Below are 19,563 nucleotides of genomic sequence, written 5' to 3' on the forward strand. Positions count from 1 at the left end.
GTTGTCGTTTCCAGTGCCTAGGTCAATGCCGGGTGGTTCGTCCAGTTTCATTCCTTTTGGTGTCTTTGTAACGGTTAGTTAAAACTGAGTGGCTTGCTAGGCCACTTCAGAGGGCAGTGAAGAGTCATCCACATGCTGTGGACCTGGAGTCACATATAGGCCAGACCAGATAAGGACGTCAGATTCCCTTCCCTAAAGGACATTAGTGAACCTGATGAGTTTTTACAACAATCGACAATTGTTTCATGGTCATTGCTGGACCTTTAATTCTAGATTTTTATTGAATTTAAATTCCACCATCTGCCATGATTCAAACCCGGGTCCCCAGAGCATTACCCTGGGTCTCTGAATCACTAGTCCAGCAACAATACTACTATATCATCGCCTCCCCTTGGGACATTGGTTGGACATTGGCATTTACCATAATGGGGATGAGGCTGAGTTGTAGTGAGTTGGGACTTTTGCTTGACTGAAGACACTTGTACTTTTCACTTTGTATCCTTTGTACTCCCATGTTGGGCTCCACCAAGGCTCAGGTTGCCAATGTTCATGGAGCTTCCTCCTGTATGCAATTAGCTGATTATTCACCACCATTTTTGATAGTTTTTGATAATGGAAACTGAAATCCCCCTTGTGGAGCAAATTTTGCTCCCTTGTAGGGTCCAGAGTCAATCTTAAAGGCTGTGATAGAGGACAACAAGGTGATAGCTGAAAGACATGACTGTGAATATGACTACGCCAGGCTCTTGCTTGCATTGCCTATAGGGAAGCTTTCCCAACTTGGGTATAAGTTGCCACATAGTGGTGAGGAGCACTTTGCAGGTTCAACAGGATCAACATTACCTGAAACGCTCTGAAGTATCAACATCCATATCAATAGATCAATTAAGCAGCATTCTTTGTGTATTCCTCTCCCAAGGACAGCATTATTGGCTGATTGGTTGGTCTTCTTTGATTTTAGTAAAATGGATGCTGGAATCAATTTAAAAAGAAACCCTGCTGTTCAGAACATGCCATGGAAATAAACAACTAAAATGTCAACATATTACTTATTGTTTTTAATTTTTTCAACATGGTGTCATAGTTCTCCCAATTCTTTCCCATCCAAAATGAGGTTGAATTCCTTTTGATGCTATATTTCAAAATTCATTGCTCGACTTTTTTGAGCACAGTCTACATTGTGACATGGTGACCGAGATGTTTGAGTAGTGCATAGAGGCAGTTATTAACTTGCTACAACAATAAGTCAGCAAATACTTATTGCAGAAGGAAGCCAGGGAGTTTGTAACTGGCCAAATCAATGCAATTGAGTGCTGGTCTTGATCACTATAAGTGAACAAGAGGAAATCATAATTATGACATTCAACAGTTCTCTCAAAGGTACTTTTACAGGGGATTGTCCATAATTATTCTTTGATTGTACAACAGTTATTCATACTCCTCTCGATCAATGATGGTTGCAGTCAATGGGGAGCACAGTGCCTATAGAGGAGGAGAGGCTCCATATACACAGCTTAGAACTTCCAAACATCAACTGCCATTTGTTTTAAGTTTCAGTCATCAAGGGAGAACTTAAGGTCACAATGAGACAACAGAAAGGCTTCTGAAGTCCTCTGTAATGGACTGCTGTGGTGTTTTATGCTGTCTGCCTTTTGCTTTCTCTGAAGCTTATGTTGTTGGCCCTAACATCCACCCACTCTCTTTTCAACTGACCTACATTATTACCATTGTACAAGGACTTAAAATCATGAAGCCTGCTATGTGAAGCAGGAAACTTCTTAAATTTGAATCACAAGTAACAATTAAATCCTTAAATCATTTAGAGTTAGCAACAAAAAATATTTTTGAAGCATATGGGGCAGAATCGTCCCAGGTTTGCACTAAGTGTGGTTGCGAGTGGGTAAAAGAACATTTTACCCGCCGGCCGCAATGGCGGCTTTTCACACCATATCGTCCCACTGCCGTCTCACTAATCATGCATTCCTGGGAAAGACGCCATTCCACTATTGCACAGCATATTTAAATTGCAGCCACACACACACCTCTCAGTGCTTCCAGCCCAGAACTGATGCACAGAAGACACGGCCCCAAAAGGCAAGAACACTGCAGCCCCCGATTCAGTGACTCATGCCTGGGACACCTTCTGGACACTGCTAGAGCCCGCCATGATGTCTTCTATCTCGCTCTGGCTGTAGGAGGCCCATCAGTGTCACGACTCCAGTTTGGGAGGTGGTGGCAGAGGTGTTCAGTGCCAACGCCACTCAGGAGAGGTTGATCATCTAGTGCAGAAAGAGGATGAACGATCTCATCCTGCTGCCAGAGTAAGGCAACCATCTTATCATTCTAAACTCACACACATTCACTGGCACCTCACTCACTGCTGTTCAAGGAACATCACCACTCACTCTCTCACACACACCCTCACATCTCCATCTGGCCTCACCTCCCTGGACACCATCTTCTCAGCCCTCACCATCGTGAAGCCATTTGCATAGGTCAACATGTGTCCCCACACCCTGGATTACCCTCCTTCCCCAGTAATGCCCTAGTCCTGCAGCCTCTTTCCTTGCCTGTGACCACTTCTTCCCCTTCCCCAAGCAAGTCCTAGCTCTGCAGCCTTTGAAAAGCCACCTGTCTTACGGCTGGTCTCATCAGTAGAGACCTGCCCGTGAGCCCCAGTAAAAGTAATGTGGTGCTGTCTGTGAAGCCTGCCACTGATGACCACAAGTACTGCCTGAAGCAAGGTAGGCAAACAAACCTCAAAATCCCGAGTGAAGTGCAGCTCACCAGGTGAAACATGTTGCCGTGGTTGCACGCTGATGTACCCGGATGATCCAGTGTGGAGGGATGATTCCAGTGAGCAGGGCTTATAATGATATGCAGATGTATTAAAATGAAGATCCTGATGTGTGGCAATGGGAAACGTTCCCCGCCATTGATGGGTGCAGTGGACGATTGCAAACTGGTTTCACGATGTCGTGAAACCGATTTTTGGCCTTCCTGCCAGATTGTCCACTCATGCCCACCATGGCCCCTGACACCATTGGGCATGGAAAATTCCATCCATGGAGTCTATTTGCATTACAAATTTAAATTGAGATGGTAAATCTATATGATGAATTTTCAAATATTAATAAATATTGCATTCCTGATGAAATTTGTTCCTTACATATTTCTGGTACTCATCAGTGTGGTGATCCTTCAAAACCAGCAATTATGAGGGTGCAGCCCTTACCATTAGGCCTTTAGTGACAGCTCCGGAGAAGGAGAAGGAGGAAGAGAAGGAAGCATCCTGTACATTATTGCTCCGGATGCACCGTTTGTGTGTCGCATCGGACTTCAATTCTCCTGTAAAATATTCTCTGATCACCGATGCTCCACACTTCTCCACCTTTCCATCCCTCTGTTACCAACCATTGAGGCATCCTCTTGGCAGGCCAGGCAGTGCCAGCAATCCTAGTAACCTGCTGGAGCACAGATTGCTGGTCTGCTTTGAAATCCTACAAGCTCCTTTGAGTACTGGTGTCCTCAGTCATAATGGCAGCAGCCTGAGCCTGCATATGGCAACAAGCAAGGATTTCATGACTTTCATGAGCTTCCACTGCAGCACTCAGACATTGAGTGGCTTCTTCTTGTGCTCCAGTGGAAGCTGAGACCTCGGAGTAAAGGGAAGACCTTTTAGAACAGAGATGAGGAGAAACTTCTTTAGCCAGAGAGTGGTGAATCTATGGAATTCATTGCCACAGAAAGCTATGGAGGCCAGGTCATTGAGTATATTCAAGACCGAGATAGTTGGTCCTTGATTGGTAAGGGGCTCAAAGGTTACGGGGAGGAGGCAGGAGAATGGTGTTGAGAAACTTATCAGCCATGATTGAATGGCAGAGCAGACTCAATGGGCTGAGTGGCCTATTTTCTGCTCCTATGTCTTATGGTCTTATTGGCCATCGTTGTGTCCTGCAGTCCATAAGTGCTCTCATGGAGTACCACTTGCATGTTGGAAAAGATGGATTCCAAGCACTGTACAAAACCCTGTACCAAATTTTAGCCAACACCCCCATGCTCCTTGACAGAGACAACAGGCTCTCTGGCAGGCCTGCCAATGCACCAAATATTTCTGTGCTCATGCCCATCCAAGTTTTCCTGTACACAACATTGAAATCCTCATCTGAACCCTCTACAGCAGAAATTGGCTGTGACCTCGCTTTTCAAGGACTGACACATATGCTATCCTTTCTCCCATCTGCCTGAAGTCCACTTGTGCCTGGTGACTAACCACATGCGGATCCCACCTCTAAGGTATGTAAAGTACTAACATCTGAGCTTTTGGCTGCAAGTGCCAGATCAAGTGAAAGTGTTTGTTCATCAGAGACCTGCTCTTGTCTTGCCCTCCATGGTCAGGAACCACTAACTGACCAGGTGACAGGACTTAGATCTCTGAAAACATAAATGCACAAGGAGAGGGATGGAGTGAGAGTGGATTGATAGGAAAGTAAGAGTTGCATGGTTACACCATCTACAGCTTGTGCATCATATCAGATTGCAGGAGTAGCATTTGAAAAGGTGCATAAAGCAGGAACACTCATCATCATGATTAGCTTCAGCAATGCTGAAGTGATGACTATGCCAATAATGCACCATCTCCTCTGGAAGGGATGAAGAGACGCAGCCATGCTTGTCCTCTACCAATTTATTGCTGTTTCCTCCTGTTCGTTGTCATCTTGTCCTCAAGAGAGAGGGCAGTGTGTCAGGGGGTGAGTTACATTGTGTCTGGGTGATGTCATAGATTGAATAGCTGAAAATATGTGGAAGCTGTAAGATGTGGCAGTGAAATTGCAGCAATGGTAAGTGTGTGAGGGTAAGGTGGGAACTTATGAATGCTAGGCATAAATCATGATTGTTACAATTGCTGATGCGTGAGTGACTGGGGGTGTGGCACATTGAGCAGAATGTGAATTTGGTAATGTGCTGGGTAGGAGATGGAATTTAAAGATACACTCACTGACTTTGACCACTCATCTGAATTTTTTGAAGTTTTGCACTGTATCCTTGGGCCCACTCCCCTGGCATTGACCATCATGGCCATCAACTCCCAATGCCTTTGCAGTATATGCCTGGGAGGCCTCCTGGTACCCAGTAAAAAAATAGCCTCTCTCTTCCTTTCCAATTCGAGCAATAAGGCCTCCAGCACTGCACTGGAGAATCAGGGAGACCTCTCTCTGGCCTGCTGTCCTACTGCTGCAGTTTCTCATTTCTCACCCAATCACTTTCAATCCCTGCTGCAGTCTGAAAGCAGCTTGCTTTTAAGAAGTGCAGTCTGGTTTTAAGAACTGCTGACTAGTTTTAATTGCTGCTACTCTCGTATGAACCTGGGTCCCCTGCTCAGCATGCAGCGTGTTTAGCACTGAGCTTTATGTCACAATTTTTATGTCACAATCATAGAGATGAGTAGGCAGTACAAAGTTTGCATGTTGCTTGCATCACTTCCATTGGGCATGGGGTGATTGTGTACCTAGATCCCCCATGTTGGCTAATGGACCTCATCCAATTTTTAGCCCACTGTGTCTGAATTGATGGCTTGATTTGTTGGAATTTGCTGCTTCAACATTAATAGCGCCACTGTACAACATAGAAACCCTTGAATAAACTAGTTAGAAAGGGTAATTTAGCAGTATTCACTTCCTCCATTAGTCAATCTAGTTTCAGACATTCTCAAGCTGTTGGTCACATCATTTGTCATTGCTAATTTTTTCACTCTTCCATAGGATTTTTCATTTTGTGTCATTAGGTACAGGCATAGTATTGGTTAATAAAATGAGATGTCCATGAAATCAGTTTTCTTAATTTAAGTAACAAATGCATGATCAGAATTAGTAAACTCAGTTTGGAAAAATAATGTATTTATGTTTTTCTTTCAAAAGCAACGAACAGTGACTGGGAATTGGACTGAGGCTGCCCAAACTCATTTCAGTTCAGAGCTCTCTAGCCAATAAATAGAGGGAACTTTGAGAGATTCAAAGTTATGACGTGAAAAAGCAGCATCCAGTTCTAACTTCTGAAAGTTCTCATCTGTGTTTTATGAAAGGTGAATTTCTATGCCCATCATAGTGCCTGAACACTCATTACCTTTAAGCTTTGCATATCAAGAAATCATGGGTTAGATAGAGTAAAATTTCCTCTGTACTGGTAGAAATATCTCATTACCATTGACTTAGAACAACACCACTTATTGTACAAAGGTAAAATATTCTTTTCCCATCACAGCTGTCCTTGCGACCTATCTCAAGATACTTTAACACCGTGGTACTGATGACAACACCAAAGGTATAGGTACCATTCGCTGAGGGGCACTGCTCAAGATGAACATATGCCTGTTTTGTAAATCATGAAGCACCAGTAATCTGACCTGCCGCCAGTTCCCAGAGCTCATCAGCCAGTGGCAATGTATTTTTCCACAGAGAATTAAGAAAAATGCTTTAATCAAATACATCAAATAAAATTCAAGGGATTTTTCTTGTGTTGATTGTTTTGAATTAACCCTTTTGAAATTATTTCCAGATTCTTAGTATGGTATTGTACTATACAGGATTATGTAGAATTTGCAAAGCCATTTGGCCCATCGGGTCTATGCTTCCCATGAGCTTCCTCCCACCCTACATCGTCTAACCTTATCTGGGTAACCTTCTGTTCCTTTCTTCCTCATGTACTTACCTAGCTTCCCCTTAAATGCTATTCACCTCAACCCACTCCCTGTGGTAGCAAGTCCAACAATCTTACCTCTCTCTGGGTAAAGAAGATTATCTTGATTTCATTCTTGGACTTATTGGTGACTATTATATTAATTTTGGATTTCGTCCCTAGTGGAAACATCAGCTCTACATATAATCCATCAAACATCTCTGTAGTGTTACGCACAGGAGGGGAGTTAATTTAAACAGCACTAATTCCTCTTCTAAGTGCTCGTCCGTAAACAGAAAGATGATTTTGATTTGTTTCTCTCTTTATAAGCAGTGGCGTATTTCCTAACCACTTTTTTTTTGCGTGATCCAATTTTCTATTAATAACCCCACAGCAAACTGCACACACTCACAATGCAGCAATGTCATCTCCACACGCAGACAATAAGGACAGGGATAAAGAAAAGAAAGTTTTACAGTAAAGAGACCACAAGGAAAATAAACATTGGTTGACGTGAGTCCAGAGTTCAGGATCAAAGTCCAATGAGGTATTTCTTCACGAAAATCGGCAGGTTGAAAACCAATGCTGTATAATTTCACTTTTCCGATAGTTTTGACTTCACAAGGTGAGATAGGTAAGCAGAGATGAATCAATAGATGATGGTACAGAACTTCCAACAGAAGCAGTGTAGATGGGGCCAGGTGTTCAACCTGGGCAGAGCTCCATTCTGTTTGACTGCTAGTCAGATGTTAATGAGCAGACTGAGCCATTCAGCTCAGCAAAGAAATATTAACATGTTCAACAAGCCAGAGGCCTAAGTCACATGACCTCCCACCTTCACCAAGTCTTCAACAAAGCATGTATATCCATTATCTGGAATTTGGTTGGATCACAAATACTGCTAAATGTCGCAGCCATTATGAGTTGAAAGGAATGTCCTTTGTCCCAGCAGACCCTGTGTCTCCTGCTGGCAAGCTGGGTTATCAAATGCAAATGGCCATTGTATAACTCTCTTTAAAGTTGGCCTGTGCCGTATCAAGTAGTGGCTCCTCAGAGATAACAAGGCATGAGTTTCCCTGAAATTGCAAAGTGGTTTCTTCTGTTTTGGGGTCACAGACAGACATAGGTTCAGCCATTTTAAGGATTTTGTTCAGCCAAGGTCTAGTTTTAAAATTTAGAAATAGCAATAAGTATATCTATTTACATATTATAAATATGTACAGTGTGTGGTATTAGTACAACACAAAAGTTTTTAAAATGCCACCCCTCAGCTTTCTCTTTTCTAGAGAAGAGAGTCCCAACCTATTCAGTCTTTCTTGATAGCCAACAGATTTCATCTTTGCTATCAGATGCTGTCCAGTATCACGTCTATTCTGCTTGCAAATAATTCTATTTGTGAAAACGTCCTGTTTAACAGTTAGACCTGTTTAAAAGAAATGTCACACATGGCTGTTTCTGAACTGAAAAGAGAGGTAGTGAAGTCCCTTCTATTATTCAGTAACAAGCCTGCAATAAGAGGGAGGATGGTTTGACTCATATCCTTGTGCTAAAGACCTAAGATAGATCAATAATATGAGCAGGATGGGCTCAATTATAAAGGCTGTGTTTTGCAGCGAGAATGAGAAAAAGATATTGGGAACAAGCCCAAGTTTTAATACATTGAACAGCATGCCTGAGAATATATCGTGCCCAGAGGTTTCCCCTCATCTTCTGGCTTTCCCCTCCCGTGGTAACCCATTATAACACATCCCAGACAATCCAATCCATGATGGTAACCCCTCCCCATCTGTAAATACCAATTGAGACTATGATTTCAACTTGAATCTCCTAGTCAAGGGGTCACTAGTGTTACCTTTATAGTTATTATTGACAGCTGATGACTGAGTTTTCAAAAAATTACAGTTGAGCCTTTAATATTTGAGCCATTTTGCAAGAGATTTGTTCCACATGTGGAGATATTTGCAACAAGCCAAGCTTCCTGTACGCTGGAGAAAAGGAAAACCTTTGAAATGTATCTCACTGTCCTTCAATGTAGTAGCTGTCATCTAACATCCAAATGAATCAAAACAGCTTCCCAGTAATATGGTAGATTAAAAACTACCATATGATGTGGAACTGAACCATAGAAGCCAGAAGGTCCCAGCTTTGATCCTCAAATCTGCGTTGGCTTAGCTGATCTCAGTCAGGGCAGTTATTAACGTACCAAAATTAGATTCAATAACCTAGGCCATAGAGGGCAAAGCCAGGCAGAGCTTTCACTTTTGAACTCTATGCAGTGACCTCACATGGAAAATGCATATGGGGATTTCAGATGAGGACATAATTGGGAACCAGATTAATGTCCTCCAGGCACTTTTCTCCAACAATTACTTTCTATGTTGACAGTTGAGGAATTGCTGCTTGTGTGGGGTACTAAAAATGCAACAGAAAATAGCAGCCAGGAAAGCAGCAGGATAGGGTATTAAACTGAGGACCCTTATGTTCTTTTACCTAGATATAAAAGATTCCAAGGCACTATTCAAAGACCAGAGAAGTTCTCCTCCATGTTCTAGCCAACATTTATCCCTCAACCAACATGACTTAAACAGATTATCATGTCATTATCACATTGTGTTTTGTGGGATCTCACAGTGTGCAAATTGGTTGCCACTTTTGCTACATTACAACTGTGACTTCACTTCACATGTGCTTCATTGGCTGGAAAGCACTTTGGGACAGCCTGAAGCCAAGAGAAGTGCTATATAAATACAAGATTTCCTTGCTTTGTCTGGAAAAAATGTCCACAGTAACCTGATGTTCCCTCTTCCTCCCGATGGCTGAGCATTAATCTCTGTTTATGACCTCCCTCTGATGGCACACCTGCTAGGAAATGACTCAGGCACCCATGTGCATAAACCTGTACCTGATCATTCCATATCTCAATGTACTAATACATCAATATGCCAATGTATCCTTACAAGAATCTAAAGCATTAAAGGATCTTTACAGTAGCACAGTCTCAGTAGTAACGGCATGGTTACGCACTAAGAAAATTTCAGAAGCAAGTCATTGGATTGTGTAGATTTCCCAGTGAAACGAAGCAGTGTAATTTAATTATATCTGCTGCCTTTTTTCAGATTTAAAACAGTCATAGGACAGGGATCTGTTTGAGAGCAAGGATCAGAAGTAGCTTACTTCCTTTCACTCAAATTCTTAAGCAGATAATAGGCAACATGGACTGAAAATAAATAGGTAACTGCAGTAAAATTATCTTTGCAGAGTGAGTTATATGAATCCTACCACAATGTTGTTCTACAGATGCTGAAGGGGTCTCAAGTTTTATTTTATTCTAGCGTATACATTATACAAATACAAAGATTCTCAACTAACCCTCCTCACCACCACCCCCCCCCACCCCCGCCATATTATACGAGGATGTGAGAAAGACATGCTGATCAAGAACTAGAATCATCAATACAGCCTTACAAATCAACAGGATGAACATTATCCATTGATCTTAGTACAGAAATGTTTGAATCCACACTAATTTCTTGAAGTTTGTGTATCAGAGTGAAACAGAGCAGAGAAAACATATTAGCAAAAGATACAAATCAGTAAGCTGTGTAGCTTCACAATTACCCTCCTACATGCTGAACAACTGGGGATAGCCCAAAGCTCAACTTCAACCTTTTCTGTTGAAATCCTGCTGATGTTGCAATATTTGCTGCCCCTGATTGACTGCTTGCCTGTGGCTCTGTTTCTAATTTTATCTCCTATTGACAGCCAGAATTAACCCGACGCTTCCCAACACAAAGGTATGGGGTGTTTCTTGAAAGCCCGAGACAGGATAATGAACTGAACCAGAGGCAAGATGAGAAAGTTTTTTATTGTGTAGCAAGTTGCACTGGAATGCATTGCTTGAAAGTGTGGTTGAAGCAGATTTAATAGTAACTTTCAAAAGGGAATTGCATAATTACACAAAGGGAAGCAACTTGCAGGGTTATGGGGAAAGGATAGGAGAGTGGGAATGCATGGCCTCCTTCTGTGCTGTATCAGTCTGACTCATTTACAATCTACGAGAAACTTAGTTTATTAGCATCTTAAATTATTGGGTCAGTGGATTATTGGTTGTTGTCTGAATGCACTTTGTTTAAATGAAACCCAGCATTTATAATAACTCATGTCTGTGGAAAAATGATAAAATTACCAAAATGTGGCAGCTTGCACTTATAAATCGTCTTTAATTAAGAAAATTACCTAATTATATTTATGCTGGTTGGCCATTTGTTCATATCACCTAGTGTCTTAATGAACATCTCCTTTCCAAAGCACCAGAGGTATACCTGAGAACACAGCAACATATAGCAATTCTTCAGTAATGATAAGACAACAATGAACAGTTGTGCTTGGTATTTGCTTTAGTATCTGGCCTCAAAAGAGCCTGTATGCTAGGATTGCTATAAAATTTTATTCCACCTTAGGGTTGGGAGGTACAGTTATTACTGAGCAAGACTGCATCAATTTACAGGAAGACATTAATAAACTTTTGGAATGGGTGTGTAAATGGAAAATGAATATAGACAAGTGTGAGATCATACATTTTGATAGGAAGAATAAGGACACTCTGTGGAAAGTAACCCTCTAAATGAGGGTTGCCAATTGTGATTAAATGTATTCCTGGAGGTTTCATCACATGATCTGCTCCCACCCTACATCCATTAGTCAGCCATCACATCCATCCTTGTGACACACTGCCTTCTTATACCAATTGGATAGTAAAAAAGACTCATTACCCTATTGGATGATGCTTCACTGCCAGCCAAACAGCCTTTTATTTCCCCATTTTCAATATTTTTAAAATCTGGTAAAACGGTCAAAGAAAATGGGAAAAACCAATATTTTTTGATATCCTGATGATGTTTCTCCAGGGTCGCACACAGCAGTGCCCTAGTGATTGATCTTCAATTCCTGGAGACTCCAGGCCACTCCTGGAGGGTTGGCAACCCTAATATAAATCAGCTAGAGGAGCAAAGGGGTCTAGAGATACAAATATGTAAATCACTAAAAGTAGTGATATGGAGTTAATAAGGCCATTAAAAAATAGCAAAAAAAAGCTTAAAGTTTCACTTCAGAGGGATAGAATTAAAAAGCAAAGATGTTATGTTAACCTTATACAACCTTGGTTACACCATAATTCAAGTGCTGCACACATATAGAGATAATAAACGGATATGGAAGCAGTGAAAAAGGTGGAAAAGAAATCATAAGGAATGATATCATAACTAAGAAGTTATACCTATTCGAAAAGACCTAATAAACTGGAGTCCTTTTCTCTTAGAATAGGGAAGGCTGAGAGGTGACATGGTAGATTACAATTATTAAAATTATGTGATGTGCTCCTCACCTTGTGCCACCCTTTTTATCAGTGAAGCAGAACCCATGGAAGTGAGTGTACCTGCGCTGCTGAAGGGTGCACATGAGTCATGTGACATTGCATCCACAGAGTGCTGCTCCTGCTCCGAGGACCGCACTGCCTACTCCCTCATTCTTGGCATGCCTCCAGCAATGCCCCTACGCAAGATGAAAGACATGTTAATGTGCTGCATACAGGTGACAGACCACTCATCGAGATAGAATAATACAGCACAGGAAAAGGCCTTTCTTTCCATTATCCCTGCACATCATGGTGGTGATAAAAACACAAATTCTGATGATTCCTTTCCTGTCAACTTGTCTAGTTTGAACTAAATCTTTTCCTGTTGAAAAGCAAAAGTGTGTGTTAACCCCTTATAGCTGTTTCCAGAAATACAAAATACAGTAGAAGTTAAGAATTTAACTCACAAAACCTATACTGTTGTCACCATCTGCCTCTAGTTAGGTTACCCTTTGAGGTTCTTTTTCAGTATTTAGGCCAGAATTTTTGGGCAGAAAGCGACACTCTCCAACTTTGTGAAACCGACTCGAGAGGCCTGTATCCACCAGTCGAACTTTGCATATCTGTGGTTCATGGAGGCAGCTGCACATATTAAAGTGCAGCTCCCTTCAGTCTGATTGATTTTCACAAGGAGGGGCTAGGATATAGGACTTGTGCACATTAGATCTGATAAAAGAAGGTCTAAACTTATCAGAGACCTGTGGAGAGGTAGGGTACCCTTTTGGAGGTCCCAGGACCTTGGGAAAGGCAAGGTGCCCTTTGAGAGATATCAAGTACCCTTTGGTGTCAGAGAAATTCCCCAAGGCTGGTTGTGAAGAAGACACTGAGACTAGGATGCTTTAATGAAGATTGTTTATTGCTTGCCACAGAGCTTACTTCTCTACTTCAACAACATCTCCCCTTAGTGCCGACTAGCTCTTCTTTTTATACACATCTGAGTATAATTAATCAATCAATAGCTAACAGTTGTTCACCTTATTATATCTTCAACTACAAGGTATTTAAGAGGCTTGGCCTAAATAGCCAAGTGGTTATGGTACTGGGTTTGTAACCCTAAGATCAAGAGTTCAAATCTCACAATGGCAAAAGTATGAAACAATGTAACTTCATCTGAAACAGATGGAAGTGGATTTTAGCCCAGTGTTTGAACCTGTGGTTATGGTACTGGGTTTGTAACCCCAAGATCAAGAGTTCAAATCTCACAGTGGCAAACTATGAAACAATATAACTTCATCTGAAACAGATGGAAACATGTTTGTACTCGAAAGAGTTACAAGGTATTTAAGCTTGGCCTAAATAGCCAAGTGGTTATGGTACTGGGTTTGGAACCCCAAGATCAAGCGTTCAAATCTCACAATGATAAACTATGAAACAATGTAACTTCATCTGAAACAGATGGAAACGGGTTTGTACTCAAAAGAGTTACAAGGTATTTAAGGCTTGGCCTAAATAGCCAAGTGGTTATGGTACTGGGTTTGTAACCCCAAGATCAAGAGTTCAAATCTCACAATGGCAAACTATGAAACAATGTAACTTCATCTGAAACAGATGGAAACAGGTTTACTCAAAAGAGTATCAAGAGTTCAAATCTCACACTGGCAAACTATGAAACAATATAACTTCATCTGAAACAGATGGAAACAGGTTTGTAGTCGAAAGAGTTACTCAGCAATAGCTGGATGTCAAATTTCTGATGACCTACGGCCCTACTAGTCTGAAAGCGCCTGATCTCGGAAGCTAAGCAGACTCAGGCCTGGTTAGTACTTGGATGGGAGACTGCCTGGGAATACCAGGTGCAGTAGGCTTTGCTTGGCCTAAATAGCCAAGTGGTTATGGTACTGGGTTTGTAACCCCAAGATCAAGAGTTCAAATCTCACAATGGCAAACTATGAAACAATGTAACTTCATCTGAAACAGATGGAAACAGGTTTACTCAAAAGAGTATCAAGAGTTCAAATCTCACAATGGGAAACAATGTAACTTCATCTGAAACAGATGGGAACGGGTTTGTACTCGAAAGAGTTACAAGGTATTTAAGGCTTGGCCTAAATAGCCAAGTGGTTATGGTACTGGGTTTGTAACCCCAAGATCAAGAGTTCAAATCTCCCAATGGCAAACTATGAAACAATGTAACTTCATCTGAATAGGAACAGACGGAAGCATGTTTGTACTCAAAAGAGTTACCCGCTATATATTTCCCTCTTCCGCGGCTACGTTCGCTGCCGGATGTCCCTGGAGAGGGAGCACGCGGTGTCTGCTGACACTCTCGAGGCCTTCCGTGCTCGGTGGGCACCGTGGGGACTGGGGTGTTTTGTTGACCCCTTTAATCACATTTTGATTTAAAGTTTGTAAGGTTCCTTTAAACTTTGTCCTTGGTTTTACCGCTGACCTGAATTAGGGGCTGTGCCTGATTTATCCCAATTTTGTTGATTTGGTTTTCATTTAAAAGATTATCAAGAGTTCAAATCTCACAATGGGAGACTATGAAACAATGTAACTTCATCTGAAACAGATGGAAACGGGTTTGTACTTGAAAGAGTTACAAGGTATTTAAGGCTTGGCCTAAATAGCCAAGTGGTTATGGTACTGGGCTTGTAACCCCAAGATCAAGAGTTCAAATCTCACAATGGCAAACCATGAAACAATGTAACTTCATCTGAAACAGATGGAAACGGGTTTGTACTCGAAAGAGTTACAAGGTATTTAATATCCATCAACAAAACTCATTAAATACTAACAGATTCCCCTCTTTAAATTAAATTGATATGTAAACAAAAATTATTAAGAAAACATATAGAAAAAGTATCTTATTATACAATCAATCTTTAACATATTCCATATTCTCCCGCCTTGAAAACAAAAAGAAATTTAATGATGTTACAACATGAAAATTTCCACGTTCTCATAATCCACAGAGCGTCCCTCTTCAAGGACATACACAGTTTCTTTGGACAAGCAGTTCTTTTTGTGAAACAATTTGACTGCTGGTGACTAGTGTCAACCCATTTTAGTTTGGAAATCTCCTTTCTTTCCAATATCTCTTTTATATTCACAAGATCAATCTTCAACCTCTTTTCCATGACAATCTGTCAAATGGACATTGCTATATAGATAACCATTCATTCTGGGACATTCTATAGGCACATTTTTCCCCGGTTGCCCCTGATATAGAAGTTCCTTTAAAATACTCAATATATAGCCATGTCTATCGTTCCTACCAGCAGAAGTGTCTCCGCAGCTAAGATGCTTTTAACTACTCTCTATTTTTTTCTACTTCGCAGGCTAATGGACAAAATTTATTGTTTCTTCCCACTGCAAATATAATGAATCCTGCTGTACTCGAATAACTCTCGGGAAGGTTAGTGTACGAGGAGTCACTAAAAATGACTAATTTCATCCCTTCTGGGTCACCCAGGTCTGGAAATCTGAGTGTAAATTCTCCTAAACTTCAATGTCTTATTTGCTTTTAGCACTTCCCCAACAGTAGCATAGTTCAGCATGGTACTCAATTCTGATACATCATAGCACGCGTCTGCAGTTTGTGTGCATAGCCAGTTTAATTGCCCAATTAAGCATCTTAGTTGGGCAATTAAATCTGCTTCTTCCTTGGTAGTAGAGTCTTCCTTTTGTGAAGATGTGGCCCGATTTAATCGGGATCCTACTAACATTCTCTAGGTAAGACTGTTGATTCAGGTTTATTCCCAACTTAGGCTGCCTAAGGTCCAACCCTATATACTTAAAAGCTCCAGAAGCCCAACTTCCAATGAGAATTGCTCAAGGATTTTATCTATCACAAAATTCTCAACTCCCACAGATACCCACCACAGGAAATCATCTACATGCATTAAGAAAATGCCTGCTAATTTCCCTTCATAGCGCCAATAAAGCATTGTTGCATTTAAGATGAATACAACCAGCTTTTAGTAGGACAGACCTAACTGAAAAATACCATACCCTGGATGCATCATTTAGCTCGTAAACACACTTGTTCAGCCTCCATAATTTCCCCTCTATACCTCCAGCTTCTTTTAGAGGCTTTAAGAATACTTCTCTTTAGAATTGTTTCCTTTGCAAAAACGGTGCTTGGGTGTCAATGAGTTTACATTCTCATGAGTATAACGCTAGAAGTGCTAGGAAAATACTCAAACTTACTTTTCCCGTTGTTGGGGAGTCTACTCCAATTTCCTCGTCGCCCAGCCATTCCTCAAATCCCCAAGTTACAAGTCTGGCCTTAGCTTTATACATACCATCGGGAAGCACTTTCTCCATACATATCCAATAATGGGATAATGTTGGCTGTCCTTTGTCTAGCACCTCCATGTAAACATCAAACTCTCTCCAACTGTTAAGTTCTTTTGTTTTGCCTCCTTGACCAATTTGCCATCTAACTTGTTATTAGCCACTAGAGTTTCTCTATCATAGGGGCTCCTACTTCTTGTGTCACTCCTTGCCTGTTCTTTGGTCCTTGCTTTTGTTAAACCATGCCTCCTACTAGATCTCCTGTCCCTGTCTGGATTACTACTACTCAACCTACCCCTTCTCCAACTAGACTTCCTTTCACAAGGTCTTGATCTTTTCCTTGGGCTAGGATCACCATTAGGCTCACTATCTGAACTCAGAATCACAGAATCTTTACAGTGCAGGAGGAGGACACTCGGGCTATTGAGTCTGCACTGGCTCCCTGAAAGAGCATCCTACCTAATCCCACTCTTCTGCCTTTTGCCCATAAACCTGCACATTCTCTCTTTTCAGATAGCCATCTAATTCCTTTCTGAATACCTCGATCGAATCTGCCTCCACCACTCTCTCAGGGAGTTCATTCCAGACTCCAACCACCCTCTGGGTGAAAAAGCTTTGCTCACATTATTGTTAATCCTTTTGCCAATTATTTTGAATCTGTGCCCTCTAGTTCTTGATGCACCAATGAGTGGGAACAGTTCCTGACTATTTACCCTGTCCATACCCCTCAGGATCTTGAATACCTTTAACAAGTCTCCTCTCAGCCTTCTTTTCTCCAGGGAAAAGAGTCCCAATCTCTCCAGTCTATCCTTATAGCTACAGTTTTTCATCCCTGGAATCATTCTTATGAATCTCCTCTGTATTCTCTCTCACACCCTTCCTCAAGTATGGTGCCCAGAACTGGACGCAGACTCCAGATGAGGCCCAATTAGGGTCTTATACAATTTCAACATGATCTCTTTACTCTTGCACTCAATACCCCTTTTAATAAAGCCCAAGATATTCTATGCCTTATTTCTAAATGCTTACACTACGTTTTCTGGTTTTCCATATTTTTACTTCCTTCTGCCAATCCATAGATTTGATATTCTGCCAATTCTCTTGCACATTCAGCCAGTTTTTGTATTTCCCTGTGGCCTTCCTGTCCTTCTTACAATGGTGTCTTCCCTCCATTCACTAGCCCCTTCTGAATTACATGCCACCCGAGTTCCAACTTTTGGTAGTTGATCTTTTGTGTTACTTGGCCCTATCCTGATCTTCACTATCACTTTGTCCACTCTCAGTTAGCCTGTTATCTGCCACAATCTGTCCTTTGTACAGGTCTGGCACATACCTGTGTGAAGTGCATGATGCAGCTTGAATTTCCATCATCTGTTCAGGATTTGTCAACGTGCAATCAGTGCCAGTAAGCCATGTGGAATGTACTCTAACAGTTTGGTTGCCATGTTGCAAGATTATCATTTTGCCATCAGTGCCTATAACTTTCCCTGGGCCTCTCCATTCTTTCTGCCCTTCTCTTTTATAATATGCCATGTGCCCAGGCTTAAAATTCACTTCTGACAGCTTGATCCAATACCTCAAAGCTCTCCTGATTTTTTTCTGAATCTTCCGCCACAATAAATGCTCTGCTTCCTGCATGCATGACATTCAATGCTCTGCAAATATTGAACCAATGGTAGTCCCCTCCAAACTGGAAGATGGTCCCACATTGTGGAAGGTGTCTTCAGATTCCTGCCATAAGCTCATTGATAGGGGCTGTGGCCCCCAACCATCTGGAGCATGGTTTTGCATGTACTGCCCACACTAGAGTAGTTGTCAATTTCCAATTCTGTTGATCAGTTAAAATTTTTGGAACATTTTGTCAATCGGCGTGATTTCTCTCACATATCCCATTGCTAAAAGGACTTTCAGCTGCTGTGTGCATTGCTAAAATATTCAGATTTTCACACATACTCCTGAATTCGTCATTGGCAAACTCTCCTCCATTGTCTGTTAAGAATTTAGCCAGTGCTGCCAGCCCTATCCCCATCCATCTTTCCAGTATCTTATCGATAGTTCAAATTTTTTCTTTACTATAAATTACTGCTGACAGAGTAAATCTAATCACTACATCTACAAAACATAGAAGAAAAATATTTTTTTAATCCCATACTTTGAAGTCCATCGCTATGATTTCATTAAAGGCTCTCCCCAATGAAAGACTTACTACTGGTAGTGATGATGTTCTCCTGTACGTTTTAATCACACATTTCACTAATATCCTCGACAAATCTACGGTATTCTTCATCCAGCACCCATGCACCCTTTCACAGAGTCTTCAACCTGTGGCCAGAGGGATGTGCAAATTGTAGTTTGGTAATAATTTGCTTCTTCTCCTTTAAATCCCTATCCCCAGATGTCATTAATACCTCTTTAATATTCTGTCTAGAGATGATAGGTCTTAAGGAATAATAATGTCCCAACTGTGTAAATTGCAAATCTACAGATCTCTTAAAGACAATCGCTTTATCATGCTCCATGTCCAACTTCAGTTGGACCTTTTTTTTGAAAGCCTACTTAACAGTAAAGTTATTTCACTTGATACAACATTAGTACTGATGAATGATTCAACCCTGTTATTTTACATGGAATTACCATACTTTTTAGCAGCTTCAACATGATGCCATCACCGAACCTGAAACAAATGGAACTGTCATATTCTTTGTCTTTACTTCAGTCTTCCTTACTTAAATAATCCATGTGATAGTTAAGCCAGTCCACTCCACATACCAGGGACATACGCCCACTATCTAGACCTACACAATTGAATAAATCTGTGACTAGGATATTCATTACCGGACTGAAGCTTCTGGTGACCAATACAATTCCTTCTGATTGGTCAGTATCATCCACCTTGCCTTCTATACATTCCATGTCATGTGTGGCCCAAAAATGAAAAACTGTGGTTTTTGAGACAATTCAACACTTAATGATACTTAGGGCAGAATTTTCTGCCTGTTGGGTGGGCAGAGCGGGAGCGGGCGCCGCCATTTTACATGGTCTGCCCAGCGTGAACCGCGGCTCCTGAGGACAGCGGGAGTGAGCGGTCGGTGGCGGGACTGCAATGACCACTGGGTCCAATGGCAACCCGGTGGCCTGTTTTAAAAAGCTGCTGCAGCCTTTCAAAGGCTGTCAAACATGGTTACTGGAAAGACTCTCCAGAGCGCTGCTGATGAGCAGGCCAAGCAGGAGGGTAG

The 19,563-nt window shown here is 41.5% G+C and overlaps 1 pseudogene; it reads left to right on the forward strand.

Moving 5' to 3' along the window:
• The first annotated feature begins 13,784 nt into the window (after window positions 1-13,784).
• On the forward strand, window positions 13,785-13,893 carry LOC121280623 (annotated as a pseudogene).
• Window positions 13,894-19,563: the final 5,670 nt, after the last annotated feature.

Source organism: Carcharodon carcharias, chromosome 7, assembly GCF_017639515.1.
Source record: "Carcharodon carcharias isolate sCarCar2 chromosome 7, sCarCar2.pri, whole genome shotgun sequence".
Lineage (NCBI taxonomy): Eukaryota > Metazoa > Chordata > Chondrichthyes > Lamniformes > Lamnidae > Carcharodon > Carcharodon carcharias.